Source organism: Podarcis cretensis, assembly GCF_951804945.1.
Source record: "Podarcis cretensis genome assembly, chromosome: 6".
In the NCBI taxonomy this organism is placed as follows: domain Eukaryota; kingdom Metazoa; phylum Chordata; class Lepidosauria; order Squamata; family Lacertidae; genus Podarcis; species Podarcis cretensis.
In genome coordinates, this window is record NC_137175.1 from 18,519,177 (window position 1) to 18,533,262 (window position 14,086).

Sequence of the window (14,086 nt, forward strand, 5' to 3'; positions counted from 1 at the left end):
TCTTAAATTTCTATACTGCCCTTCATCCAAAGACCACAGGGCAGTTTCCAATAAACTATTTATTAGAGTCATTCATTTCATAGAATAGAGTGGATTTTTACTAAATAATAGAAAAAGGTACATCCCTGATGCATAGAGTTGTATTCAATGAGTAGACCCACTGAATTGAATTAGCGTTGCCATCTTTCAAAAAGTGAAAATCTGGACACAAAAGTTGTTTAAGGAAAATCGGCAAAAATGACACTGCCAACACAGGTGGCCATACATCCAGATTATCACGGACGTTTTCCTGATTTCCGCCCGGACACTGCTTCTGACTTCAGTATTCCGGGTATGTCCGGGAAATTCCAAAGGTATGGCAACCCTGATAATGGCCCCAAAACCATCATATCAGTTTAGTTTAATGGGTCTACTTTGAGTAGCACACCCTACAACATTTCTCTGATGAAAATAGGGATGTCCCATTCCATAATGATTTTCCTACAGTGGTACCTCAGGTTACATACGCTTCAGGTTACATACGCTTCAGGTTACAGACTCCACTAACCCAGAAATAATACCTTGGGTTAAGAACTTTGCTTCAGGATGAGAACAGAAATCGTGCTCCGGGGGCACAGTGGCAGCAGGAGGTCCCATTGGCTAAAGTGGTGCTTCAGGTTAAGAACAGTTTCAGGTTAAGAACGGACCTCCAGAACGAATTAAGTATTTAACCCAAGGTACCGCTGTATTTCTTTCCCACACATCTTACTGGGTTGCCCCAGCCACTCTGGGCAGCTTCCAACATATATAAAAACATAAGAAAACATTAAACATTTAAAAAAGCACTTCCCTATACAGGATTGCCTTCAGATGTCTCAGGGCCTGGCTAACTCCATACCCTCCAACATTTCTCCAATGAAAATTGGGACATCCTAAGGAAAAGCAGGACGTTCCGGGATCAAATCAGAAACTGGGACTGCATCTCTAAATTAGGGACGGTATTGGAAAATAGGGTCTGGTGGACCTATGTTAGCCAAGCCCATTCATTTCAATGGGTCTGCTCTGAGTAGGGTGATCGTTGGAAACAACCCATAAAGGTGTGTAGAATATAGATGTTAAAATAAGCTGCCTGCTTGACATCTAGGAAAAATTTGAACAAGTTAACCAGCCTGATCCTTTTTGTGTTTACTTAGCAAGTAAGGCTACTGAGTTCCATGGGCAAAATTTCAATTAAGTGAGCGTAGGGTTGAAACCTTAGCAAGGATGAGTGGTTGCCCAGAGCGCATGGAACTAGTTTTGTCTCAGCTCCGCTAAGAGGGCCGATATCATATTACCTATTCAGAAACGAAGGTTGTGCATTTTTCATTGTAGTCTCTCTTTTATTTTTTTTATTAGTGGAGCTTTTGTCATTTTATTATTATTTATTATTATATACGTCGAGGCAAAAGGATGAAACAAGCCATACATCTAAATAAATGAATTAATCCATAAACAAGTAAATAAAACCTAGGCATTTTTATTTATATATATAAAAACAAAACATTTTGTTATCCTGCTTTTCTGTATTAAAAATAACAGAAGCAAAACACCCGGCTGCTAAGAACAATTCTCTGTGCAAACATTACAGTCAATGAAAATGCATTCAAAGAGCTGCCAAACAACAGATTAAGGACAGCTTCCTATGTTCGTGTGGGAGAGCTTTCCACATTAATATTTCTGAGGACCAGCTTTGGAATAGGAAAGCGGTGTGGTGCATATTTATCCTATGCAGTAATGTAGCAGCAAATTCAGAAGCCATTCTAGAAGTATATAATAATGTTATAGACAATAATAATAATAATAATCAGGGATGTATTGCAACGATCAGTGCAGATCTCCCTGTGTTGCCTTTCACTTAGACCAGGCATAGGCAAACTTGGCCCTCCAAATGTTTTGGGACTACAACTCCCATCATCCCTAGCTAACAGGACCAGTGGCCAGGGATGATGGGAATTGTAGTCCCAAAACATCTGGAGGGCCAAGTTTGCCTATGCCTGACTTAGACCAGCTATTTTCTGTACATGAACATGGGCAAATGATTTGGGAGTGCTCCGATGTTTTATTTCAGTTACTTCGGTTGTGTTTTCCTTGAAGTTCCATTGTACATAACAGAACTTATACATGGTTCTCTTGAAACTGAAGCACCTTGTGTTTTCAGTGCTCCTAAATGCTTAGCGGGTGGAGCATTTTCCCTTGGTTTTCTTCTCCAGAGTGACGCTAGGAGCCAATCCTCAGTGGCTGATTCGTCTCCTTTCACTCTGATTGGCTCCAATCGGCACAAACGGTGAGAAGCCTTATTCTCAGTGGCTGAAAAGCTCCCCTTTTGTGCTGATTGGGTGGCTGTCGGACGCTGGAGTCAGGGACCCTGCTGCAGAAATAGTAGCTGGTTTTCGAAACCCCTGCGACCCCAGACCACTACACCTGCACTCCTATGTGGCCATGGGCTTCTAACATTATCAGGAGGAGTGGCAGTGTAGCAGCTCCCATGCCACTAACGGTATGGGCCCTCAGTATCTGTGAGCGTGCAAAAACATTGCTTGCAACGTAGAACGTTCATGGTATTGCTCTGCCAGGATATGGCCTAGGGATAAAAACACACGTTTATTCCCCAGCAATCCGGGGGCAATGTGGGGTAAGGGGGATGCAGAAGACCCATTAGTTTATCTTTCTTCAGTGCTTTTGAAATGACAAAAAAAAACCCGCTCGGTATTCTTATCAATAATATATTCTTATTTCCTTGTTTGAATTATTTTATTTAGTTCACAGGGAAAGGCCTCTCGAGATGTACACCTTATTTTCATGCGAGCCCCAGGGGGACAGAAGTTGTATCACTCTGAAGTTACCTTTCTATTGGCAGACAGAGGCGACAACTGGTCCACAGACACCAGGGAGCTCTGGAATTTAAACTTGATAGGTGTTTTGCTTAATACAGCTGAGCTGGAATTTATGCTGGTATTGAAGTTTTCAGAGCTCTTTGGAATGGAATTTCACACTAATGAGCCTTAAAAAAAGGAAAATGTCTGGAAGCAGATTTCAAAGAATGTTTGGTTGTGGCGTTCCTGTTCCATGCAGACAGAGGGAAATGACATAATCAACCAAACAGCACCCTCTACCGGACAAAAGGGCATACTCAAGATGTAACATGGAAATTCCAAAACATTGTCTCGTGTGTCGTGCAGCATATGAGCGGCTAACTTATATGATCATAACACAACCACCGGATTTGGGTTCCAACTGATGGGATTTGGCAAGCCAACAAGACAGTGATGAGGGATTGAGGATTGGAGTGATTGTTCTGTGGTATTGTGGCAGTTGACACAAAGCTGTAGGGTAACTTTTGAATAAATGTGTAAATAATAATAATAATAATAATAATAATAATAATAATAATTGCAACCACCAGGTACAGAGGCCTTTGGGGGGGGGGGAGAGACCACAGCTGAGCCTGTATTAAAGGAACAGTTATTGACTCTGCTGACTGAGGGGGTGCTAAGGGTGGGAAAAATATTCACGTTGGTTTTCATTTTATTGCGATCCCAAGTCCCATTCCCTGAAATAAGACGCGAACTGAAGCACACCTTATCCTTAAAAAATTCACACCTCTCTGAACTTTGCAACAACAAAATTGTACATAAATGTATACATTAGGGGGAAGTGTGTGTTTTAAAATGCATACATTTGGGAAACTAGCGTACAAGTGTGTTATATTAGGGAACATTGCTTGCCAAATTGTGTATATTAGGCAAAACTGCATGTTTTTAAAAAATTGTGTTTATGAGGAGAAATGTGCACTAAAATGCTGGGAAAATGAGGAAATGTGACAGCCCAAACTTGGGACTAGAAAAACTGATAGAAACCCAAACTAGACAGATTTGTCCATCCCTAGGGTGCGTCAGGATGAAATGGGGGGAAGGGATTCATTGCACTGGTCATGCAATGGAGATCCATACATACCAAAGGATCCTGTAAAGAGAAACAACAATTTGTGGAGAAGCATGCAAATAAAAAATCCTGGGCAATAGGGCCACAACTTGCTGTCAAGACCATGGTTTCTGCACATTTATTATTATTACTATTATCACTTTTAACTGAATTTGTTTGCTGCTTAAACAAGGAAGTAATGTCCCAAAGCAGCTGAACACATATGCAGTAGAATGAGGTAGAATCCAAAATCTCTTTCAAATGGGCCCCATGAAAGAAAAATTCTACAAAGAACTGACTAAATAAATTGTAGTGCGGTCCTCAATGTCCAGCCTCGTAAGGTTGGGGTTCCCCACCCCCCCTTCCCTCAACACAGCAAAGGGTAGTGAAAAATATGATACTCCCTCTGCAGTCTGAAATGGTGCAATCCATTTTACTATATTGATTCTGTTGCTTGTGCAGGACAGCACCGACTGGCTTCAGAGCAAAGTTTGTGTCATGGCAACTAGCAACCCTCCTTGACAAGCGTGGAGCTGACAGAAGGCCCGCCAGTGAAATGAAGATGTGCAGGTGTGCATAACTTTTAGCAGTGGATTTTGCGTGAAAATGCACTCTTGGCATTTTAAGATGATTGTTAGATGGATATACAGTACAGTGGTACCTCAGGTTAAGTACTTAATTCGTTCCGGAGGTCCGTTCTTAACCCGAAACAGTGCTTAACCTGAGGTACCACCACTTTAGCTAATGGGGCCTCCTGCTGCTGCCGTGCCGCTGGAGCACAATTTCTGTTCTCATCCTGAAGCAAAATTAACCTGAGGTACTATTTCTGGGTTAGCGGAATCTGTAATCTGAAGCATATGTAACCTGAAGCGTATGTAACCCGAGGTACCACTGTATAGTGGTACCTTGGGTTAAGAAGTTAATTCATTCTGGAGGTCCGTTCTTAACCTGAAACTGTTCTTAACCTGAGGTATACCACTTTAGCTAATGGGGCCTCCCGCTGCTGCCGCGCAGCCAGTGCACAATTTCTGTTCTCATCCTGAAGCAAAGTTCTTAACCCAAGGTACAATTTCTGGGTTAGAGGATTCTGTAACCTGAAGCATATGTAACCCGAGGTACCACTGTATTGTAATTTGCCCTTGAACCTTATGGTGAAGGATTAGATGGAGAAGGAGGAGCAGAAAGAAGAAGCAACTATCTTCTCTCCAAGATCAAACTCCTTCCATACCCTATTCTTCCATACCCTTCAACATTTCTCCATTGAAAACAGAGTCAATAATAATAATGATAATAATGATAATGATAATGATAATACCCCCAGCCATCTGACTGGGGTGCCCCAGCTACTCTGGGCATCTTCTAACATATATAAAGACATACAAAAACATTAGAAAACTTCCCTATACTGGGCTGTCTTCAGATGTCTTCTAAAGGTTGTATAGTAACTTATCTTCTTGGCTTGCTTCGTAACTCCATACCCGCCAACATTTCTCTGATGAAAATAGGGGTGTCCTAAGGAAAAGCGGGACATTCTGGGATCAAATCAGAAACTGGGATGGCTTCTGTAAATCCAGGAAGTCACTGGGAAATAGTGACACTTGAGGGGGGTGTATATTCTTCTGGTTTGCAACCCAAGGGTCTGTTTGTGGTGCTGACCGGTTGGTCAGTTCTTATCCCTGCCTCTCGCCCTGTCCACCCCTGGCATGGAAACAGTTCAGGGAACGGAGGACCTAAATGCAGTTGGTCTCTCAGATGAGAGGGGCCTGCTGTCCAGTCTTTCTCTCTGCTGCAGCCTAATGGAAAAACAGCTGCTCCGTGACAGTTCCGTTTGAATTCATGTCTGGGAAACATGAAAGTTCGATCCCTGGTGATTAACTCCTGGTGGCTCGTTCGCACACGTCATCGCTCGTGAGCGATTAGTTCCTCGGTGCAAACGAGCCCTTCGTTACAAATGCAAGTCCATGGCATAGTTCCCCTTCTCTCCCAAGGATCCTTCAGTCCTTGTATCTGAGGGGCAGAGCACAAAGGCTGCTTAACAGCAAGCTAAATCACGACACCTTGCCAAATCCAGAATGATGTAGCCTGCCCACGTCCCTGGATTTTATGAAAGATGGTAAGATTTGTGGAGGAAAAAGCTCAAGGAACATTATTCTTGGTGAGCTTTGGCGTGTACGAGTTAATAAATTCTAGTTGTCTTGGCCCTTAGGAATTCAGTTCTGTCTAAAATTTCAGTTTTGTTTTCCACATTCTTTCCCTGGTGGAGCTTGAACTTGGAAATAGCATCACTCAATGGCTCGTTAGTTTGATAAACTGGTATAAGTGACTCAAGCTTAGAATGGGTACCTCTAGCACAGAAGCATTTATAGGGCTCTGGGGAATTCTGCAAAACACCAGACAGTCCTTGGGTACTGAATCAAAGCAAAACACTCTGAAATCTTTAATGTTTACATGTAGATGTGTGTGTGTGTGTGTGTGTGTGTATCTGTATATAAGTGTGCACGCACAAACATACATGTAAACATTAAAGAACCAGACTGTGATTCAGTACCTAAAGACTTTGTGGCGTTTTGCAGAATTCCCTTGCTTTTCTGCACACACAAGAATGTGTGCGTGGGTATCTGCTGTGAAAATGTCATCACTAAAATATGGAATAGGTTTTTCCCACTTGGTTTCTATTACTAGTAAAGCATTCGAAAGCTTCTGGAATAGAATTACCCATCGAATGCAAAACACCACAGAGTATTCAAAGAGTCCCTCTGCTGGTGTTGCTTTCCATTTTCAATCCAGCGTCGCAATAAAAATGGGTAAATATTAATCTGGAGCTGTCCAACTTTTTGAATCCACCATACATTTGCTGGTTATCATGCACTCCCAGAAGTATTTTGCCTTGAAGCTTTATTTATATAAACATGTGTCGGTATAAATTTTGGAGATAACTAGTTTGGTGTGGGGTTCCTTCCCCACCCCCACTCTTTCCTGAAGTGACATGTCTATCATTGGAGAGCTTCCTTAAATGCCAAAGATCCAGCTGGCAGAATAAATTTCCTGTTTGGGGGTTTATGTGGGTGATAAGGGCAGCTAGCCACTCCTAGGGACCTGAAGATGGGGATGGAAGGAGCACAATGACCAGGAATTAAAAAGGCAGAAATACACCCAAAAGGACAAGAAATGAACATGATTGATGGACAGCAATTAGTAAAAGACAAGCAGGGAAAACAAGGTTTGATATAATGGTGGGCAGGCTTGTAGCATCTACTTTGTTTTCTACCCCAACCCCAAGAACCACCAAATGGATCCAGGAATCAGCAACCTTTTCAGGGTGAATGTAAATGTCATTGTTGTTGCTGCTGTTTTGTTCTTATAAATTAAGGTTACCAGAAGTCCCCGTTTCCCGGGGACAGTCCCTGGATTTGCAAACCAGTTCCCTGACAAAATCCTATCATTCCTACTTAAGTTAAAAAGTGTCCCTGGATTCATTGAAAAAATCTGGTAACCTTATTATAAATACCGTATTTTTCGCTCTATAGGACGCACCCAACCATAGGACGCACCTTGTGTTAGAGGGGGAGAACAAGAAAAAAAAAATCCCCCCCCCCTCTACTCAGCACCCCTTCAGCAAAGCGGCAGGAGAAACGGAGCCCCTTCCATTTCTCCTCCAGCTTCGCTGAAGGGGCGCTGCGCAGAGAGGGAAAGCTGTGCAGCGCCTCTACAGCGAAGCGAAGCCAGGAGAGCAAGAGGGGTCGGTGCACACCGATCCCTCTCGCTCTCCTGGCTTCAGTGAAGCAACCCAAAGCCTCCAGCTTCAGGCAGCTATCCCTGAAGCCTGGAGAGCGAGAGGGGTTGGTGCACACCGACCCCTCTCGCTCTCCAGGCTTCAGCGAAAGCAACGCAGAGCCTCCAGAGCGTGGAGGGAGCGCTTCCTCTACACTTTGGAGGCTTCACGTTGCTATCGCTGAAGCCAAAGAGCCTGCATTCGATCCATAAGACAGCACACACATTTCCCCTTATTTTTTTGAGGGGGAAAAGTTTGTCTTATAGAGCGAAAAATATGGTACGTGAAGGGGGCAATGGAGCAAAGCACACTAGCTTTGTCCCACCGCAATTCCTGTTGCTCTCCAACCTGTGGGATGTGACAATCTAAAGCAAGGTGACTTTTGTAGCCGGGGAAGCTCCTTGTACACTTCAGAACCCGAATAAGGAAAGTTTCTAAAATGCATGGTGAGCCTCAACAACTGGGGCACTGCTAGACTCAGGGCAGAGACCCATGACACACATTTTGCATAATGTTTGCCAGAGGCACCACCTTCTCCGCAGGATTGAGGGAGCCCACGTGTGATGCTGCACAATGCCCCAATGTCCTGCGCACAACATTCTGCCATCACAGTGTTGGTTTGCAAGCCCCCCTCCACAGAGGCTGGCCCTTCTCACTGTCCTCGGAGCTTGCATACCAGTAACCTCCTCTGGCTGATATCCAGACAGACCAGGGAGATTTTGATAGGCGACATTTTCCCAAGTGTGGGTAAAATGCACAACCCCTCCTCCTGCTTCCGCAGGGGAAAGAAAACAAGTCAGAAATCATTTTACATTACGTTTATTTCTGACATTACAGCACTAGAGAAAAACACGTCCTTTCAGTTCAGTTCTTCTAGCAAGTCTGACAAACTTCCTGAACATGCGCACACAGAAGGTTTCAAGTTACACTCTTCACAAAGACTTATCCAGCCTGTGAACGTCCTGGGAAATTCTTCTTTCCCACAGATAGGCGCATCATGTGATGTCAACAAACTGGCTGTCTGCAGCGATGATGTTTCCATATACTGACACACAAAGGGGGCCCTCTGAACATTGAGGGGGCCAGCCCCTTCAAAGAAAAGATTAGGAGGGCCACAGTGCCTTGGCCCCCAGCAGCCGGCACCTTTGCGCGAGGCAAACAAACTCTAGGCAATGTTCAGCACAGAACATACCCACGGAAATGAATTAAGTCCATTCATTTCAGTGGGTCTACTCTGAGTATAATTAACATGGGATATCACCCTTTGGCACAGGCAGATTTGGGACAGCATGATGGGTTCTGTCGCACTGGGCGCAGAGCCCGGGGGTTGCCACAACTATGATTTAGAATGGAGCACAAGAGGCAGAGGGGTGCTGAATTTTGGCATCGCAGAAGGCGCCACCTAAATCTGAAACCGCAAGATCTGCAATTGCCCTCTTGCTCTTGCTGTCAGGGCCTACTGAGCTATGGGAAGTCAACAGCTCTTTCTGGATCCAGTACATTAAATTTGTCTCTAGGTACGTTCAGGTGATGGGTGGCTAGGATCTAATATCGTGTGTCCAAACCTCCCTGCCCATTCCGGTGCAGTGATGAGGATGAAAAAATCCCTGCCCCCTGCACTCCTCAGCTGATCTGAATGGATCATCTGGGTTTGGGGTGCAAGTCTGTATGCAAGTATATACGGTAGGTGTGCATGCATATATTTGCGTGCATGTTTCTGTCTATCTGAATGTGGTGTCTGTGTATGAGTATGAAGGCAAGGGTGAGAAAGAGAATGTGGCCTTGCGAACATTGACCCCACCCACAATCTGGTCCCATCCTCTGCCAGCATACGGCCCTTGCGGGGTTGGCAATGAGGCACTGTGGCCCTTGAGGACAAATGGTTTCTCCACCACTTTTATATACCCTCGGTATTTCGATGATAAATGTAGCACCCACAGGAAACAAACCTCCTACTTGACAAGTGAACTGTTCTTGTTTCTCTTAAAAGCCAAACCTTGGGTTGTGTAATTTTATGGCTCAGATATCTTGATGATGCTACAGTCCACAAACCTCTGAAAAATCCACACAAACATTTTGTACGAAGTACGGCTGGGACAATAAAAAGAACGATCAACTAAGAACCTGAAAGAATAACACTGTTTCTCTCGGTGCGAAGGTGATTTCCTGTTGTCAACTTGCCATGGGTTATCACTGCGAATAATAGGCTTCTGTACTATTATTTTAATGTTCATGTGGTGGTAAGAAACGTCTCCGAGTAGGCTGTGATTCTTTAATGCGGCACAGCGCAATTATATTGAAAATATTGTATAAATTGCAACATGTATTAAATGTCAAAATACCTCCTCTGAATTATGAATTGAAATGGCATTATTTAAAAACATGTGAGAAAGCATCATCATAATTATATGTTATCAACACAGAGACAGATTAGCTATTCTTTTAACATAATTAATTTTATGCACAATGCATTTGTTTTCAGTATTTGTCATTATTCATCAATATAATTATGAATTACTAAGAACTGTTTTCTAAAATCTTTAAGTTATTCTAATTGCCTGTTGATTTCTCCCTGCATCCATCCTTCAATTTTCATTTTGAGCTGCTCGTCAGGCACTAATCCTGACTCCATTCAAGCCTATGTGCAAGTTTTGTTTCATTTCACTGCATCAACTTTTTTTCATACTTCCCCACTGATGGGCATCAACGCCAATATAGTTTGCATGTGCAACTCAACTGAAAAGTGGAAAAGTGGAAAGTTCTGATACAATCCTTTCCAGACTCATTCCTATTTGTAAAAGTATATACCCTGAGAACCCTTGCAGATTAAATTCTTGAAAACATCACAGCTTCCCATAAGCCTCTGCTGGACTGGATGGGTCTTTGACTTGATCCAACAGGGATTTTCTTATCTTTATATAAAAAGGTAAAGGTAAAGGACCACTGACAGTTAAGTCCAGTCGTGGATGACTCTGGGTTGCGGTGCTCATCTCGCTTTACTGGCCAAGGGAGCCAGTGTTTGTCCGCAGACAGCTTCCCTGGGTCATGTGGCCAGCATGACTAAGCTGCTTCTGGCAAAACCAGAGCAGTGCAAGGAAACGCCATTTACCTTCCCGCCAGAGCGGTACCTATTTATCTATTTGCACTTTGACGTGCTTTTCAACTGCTGGGTTGTAAGGAGCTGGGACCGAGCAATGGGAGCTCACCCCGTCGCGGGGATTCGAACCGCCGACCTTGCGATCGGCAAACCCTAGGCTCAGTGGTTTAGACCACAGTGCCACAAATTCCAGACAACTGGACTTCACAAAAGGGGCTCTTGAGTGGCTCTCAAGGAAGGACCATAGTGGGAGAGACACTCCTTTGGATAGCTGGGTTCTAAGCCATCTAAGGATTTACTGTACTTTTCTGTCTATAAGATGAGGTTTTTTTACTCAAAAATAATGTTCAAAAACATGGCTCGTCTTATACACTGATAGTGAATTGGGGGAACGGGTGATTGGCTGCAGCTGCAAGCAGGAACTTGTCGGCGACAATCGCTGGCTGCTACAAGAGCTGCTTTGGATTGGCTGTTGCTGCTCTGATTGCGTTGGTGATTGGTTTTTGCAGCAAGGACTGCTGTGGATTGGCTATCTCTGCTGCGACTGGTGGCTGCTGTACTGGGACGTGTGCAATTGTCAGTGGACAACTTTTCTCCATCGGGTTATTGATTTTCTGCTGGGTAAGGGTCTGTTTGCGATTTGCTGTTGCTGCAAGAAGTGGGCATTCGATTGGCGGCTGCCGGCGATTGTCAGCATTGGTGGGGCGGGTTTCTGGATTTCTGGCAATCCTCCCTCTCCCTCCCCAAAAAAGCTGTACAACTCTGAGCAATCCTCCCCCAAAAAAGCTCAAAAACTGCTAGCCATCTCCCCCCATTTTCTTAAATTTGAGTCCCCCCCCAAATAGGGGGCGTCTTATACATGGGGGAGTCTTATACACAGAAAAATATGGTACAGTATGTCAAAACTGGCACCATGAATTTGGCTCGGCAATAAACAGGCAGCAAGGCTTTAAGGACATGTGTTCCATAGTCTTGACCAACCACATGCAGTCGAGGTGCACATGCTAAAGCTGTAATGTGCATGAACACGAGAAACGCCAGTTTCCAAAGACGGTATAAAAGGGATGCACAAGCACACACTACTGGTGTTAAAATCGATGCACGTGCACAAGAGGCCAAAAGATCTCCAACGTTCATCTCCCCTGATATGTGTAACGGCCCCAAGACTGAAACGCTGTGTAACCCAACAACCAAAAAAAAAAGCAGAAACGCTGAATGAGCATGCCAGCAATCACAACTGACACTATTCCAAACCCAGAAGGCATAAATCAGTATGCATGTGTAATCCTTTTCACCCTTAACCTGACAGAAAAAGAAGATACTCCACCGCTGCAGGCAGTGGGCAAGTACTGCACAAGCGACGTGGCACGGTAATGACAAATGTCAATCACAGGAGGAGCAAAGGGTGGGTGGGGGGGAGACAGGCAGGGCATACAGAAGTCAAGCTGCATCAGACAGTTCTAGATAAAATATCTGAGCATCCAGCAAGGGGAAGCTTCAACATGCAGACATGCAGCTGCCGCTGGAAAGCTCATCATTTTGGCCATCTCTGCCGGAGAACCTTGGCTCAGAAGGATACATTTTGCCTGGGAAGGTGGAGCAGGTGAGACCCTAGCAAGAGGACGCGAAACGCACTTCCTACCGAAATCCCCTCTTGCAGTGGTGAGGAAACGGAGGCACTTCAGATGTTGTTGGACGTCAACTTTCACAAGCCCCAGACAACATAGCTACTGGTCCGAGGTGATGGGAACTTTGGTCCAATAACATCTCAGTGGACTCAGGTTTCCCATCTCTGCTGTATCTCCTGTAGACACAGGACCATCCAAATTTTCTATAGATTCTATAGACTTTGTTGAAAATTACTAGGATGGGGGGAGAGCGTTATCATTATTATTATTACTATTTTTATTATTCATTACACGTATTTGTTGCTTGAAGAAAAACTGGCTCTAAAGGAATCTTAAGGCACTACAAGGATTGGCTAAACGTGCCACATTTGGGGATGTATGGAAGGATTTTACCACGTGTCATTTACATCAACAGCACCTTTTGAACTTTAGAATTCTTGAATTGATCCATTTGATTTATCCAATAATGCAACATACCCCCTGCCTCCCATACGATTGAGTTTTGGCTACTATTATTAAATAAGCAAAGAAATGAAAAGAGACCGATCTCAAAGGGGGAGCAGGCTAATGCAGGGTGAAGGAAGCCCTTCAAATAGTCTCGCTTCAAACAAAATAAACACGCTGCATTGAACCCAGGACAGCCATGAGCATGCAACTGGTACAATATTTGTATCCTATGTTCTAACTAGCAACACCCCCTCCTGCCCACCCCTATACAGTATAGTAGATATATTTGGCGCATCTTATGCATTGTTGGAAAAGACCCTGGGATGAGTCTGCAATGAAGGACGACCTATACATGTTAGAAATAATATAGAATTAATAATAATTTGGATGTCAGTTGTTAGTGGCATCTGTCTGTCTCAAGAGACAATGGGGTGCACCTCCGGGGGGTGGGGGTTAAAGTCAAACCACATTGGTTTTGTATAGTTAAAAAGGTAAAGGGACCCCTGACCGTTAGGTCCAGTCGTGGCCGACTCTGGGGTTGTGGCGCTCATCTTGCTCTATTGGCCGAGGGAGCTGGCGTACAGCTTCCAGGTCATGTGGCCAGCATGACTAAGCCGCTTCTGGCAAACCAGAGCTAGGGTGGCAGAGCACTTTAAACCACTTTAAATGCACAGACCTAAAGTTCCAGAATGCAGATATTGACAGTCTCTGGAGTCACCATGTATCACCGTGATTTCATGCTGGTTTTACACTAATTCTGTGCTGGCACAGCTTTTGTATTGATGATTTTAGCGGCTAACTTCTTGTATTTGTGTTTTAATAATTTAAATTTTCTAGGTGATCAGTGGACTTGTTTCACTGGGTGGCACGCGATTGCCATAAATGAATGGGCAAGCGGGGAGAAAGCAGCTTCGGAACAGGGACGTTTAAATAGATGCACATTCCGAGCACCGAGTGAAATGTCCCCATTCGGATCTACAGTATTGTCCCGAGGATAAAGGAGGCAAAGAAAAAGGGAGGGAAAACCCTTTGCTGCCTTGCCGCAGCTCAGCCAGAAATGCCACCGGTAGAGCCTATTTTGCTACACTGTCCCTCGCTTTTCTCCAGGGTTGCAATCCTGTGTGCGCACTGACCGGGGAGCAAGTCCAACTCAACTCAGCAGGCTTACTCGTGAGTTGCATTGCTACCAGAGGCATGCAAGCG

General features: G+C 44.3%; 1 long non-coding RNA gene across 1 annotated transcript in view; it reads left to right on the top strand.

The window, feature by feature from the left end:
• The first annotated feature begins 617 nt into the window (after positions 1–617).
• The window catches only part of LOC307218190, a 32,658-nt gene continuing 19,189 nt past the window's right edge, over positions 618–14,086 (top strand). Inside the window, exon 1 of the long non-coding RNA XR_013839869.1 lies at positions 618–716. This is a non-coding gene — a long non-coding RNA (uncharacterized lncRNA). The remainder of the gene's footprint in view (positions 717–14,086) is intronic.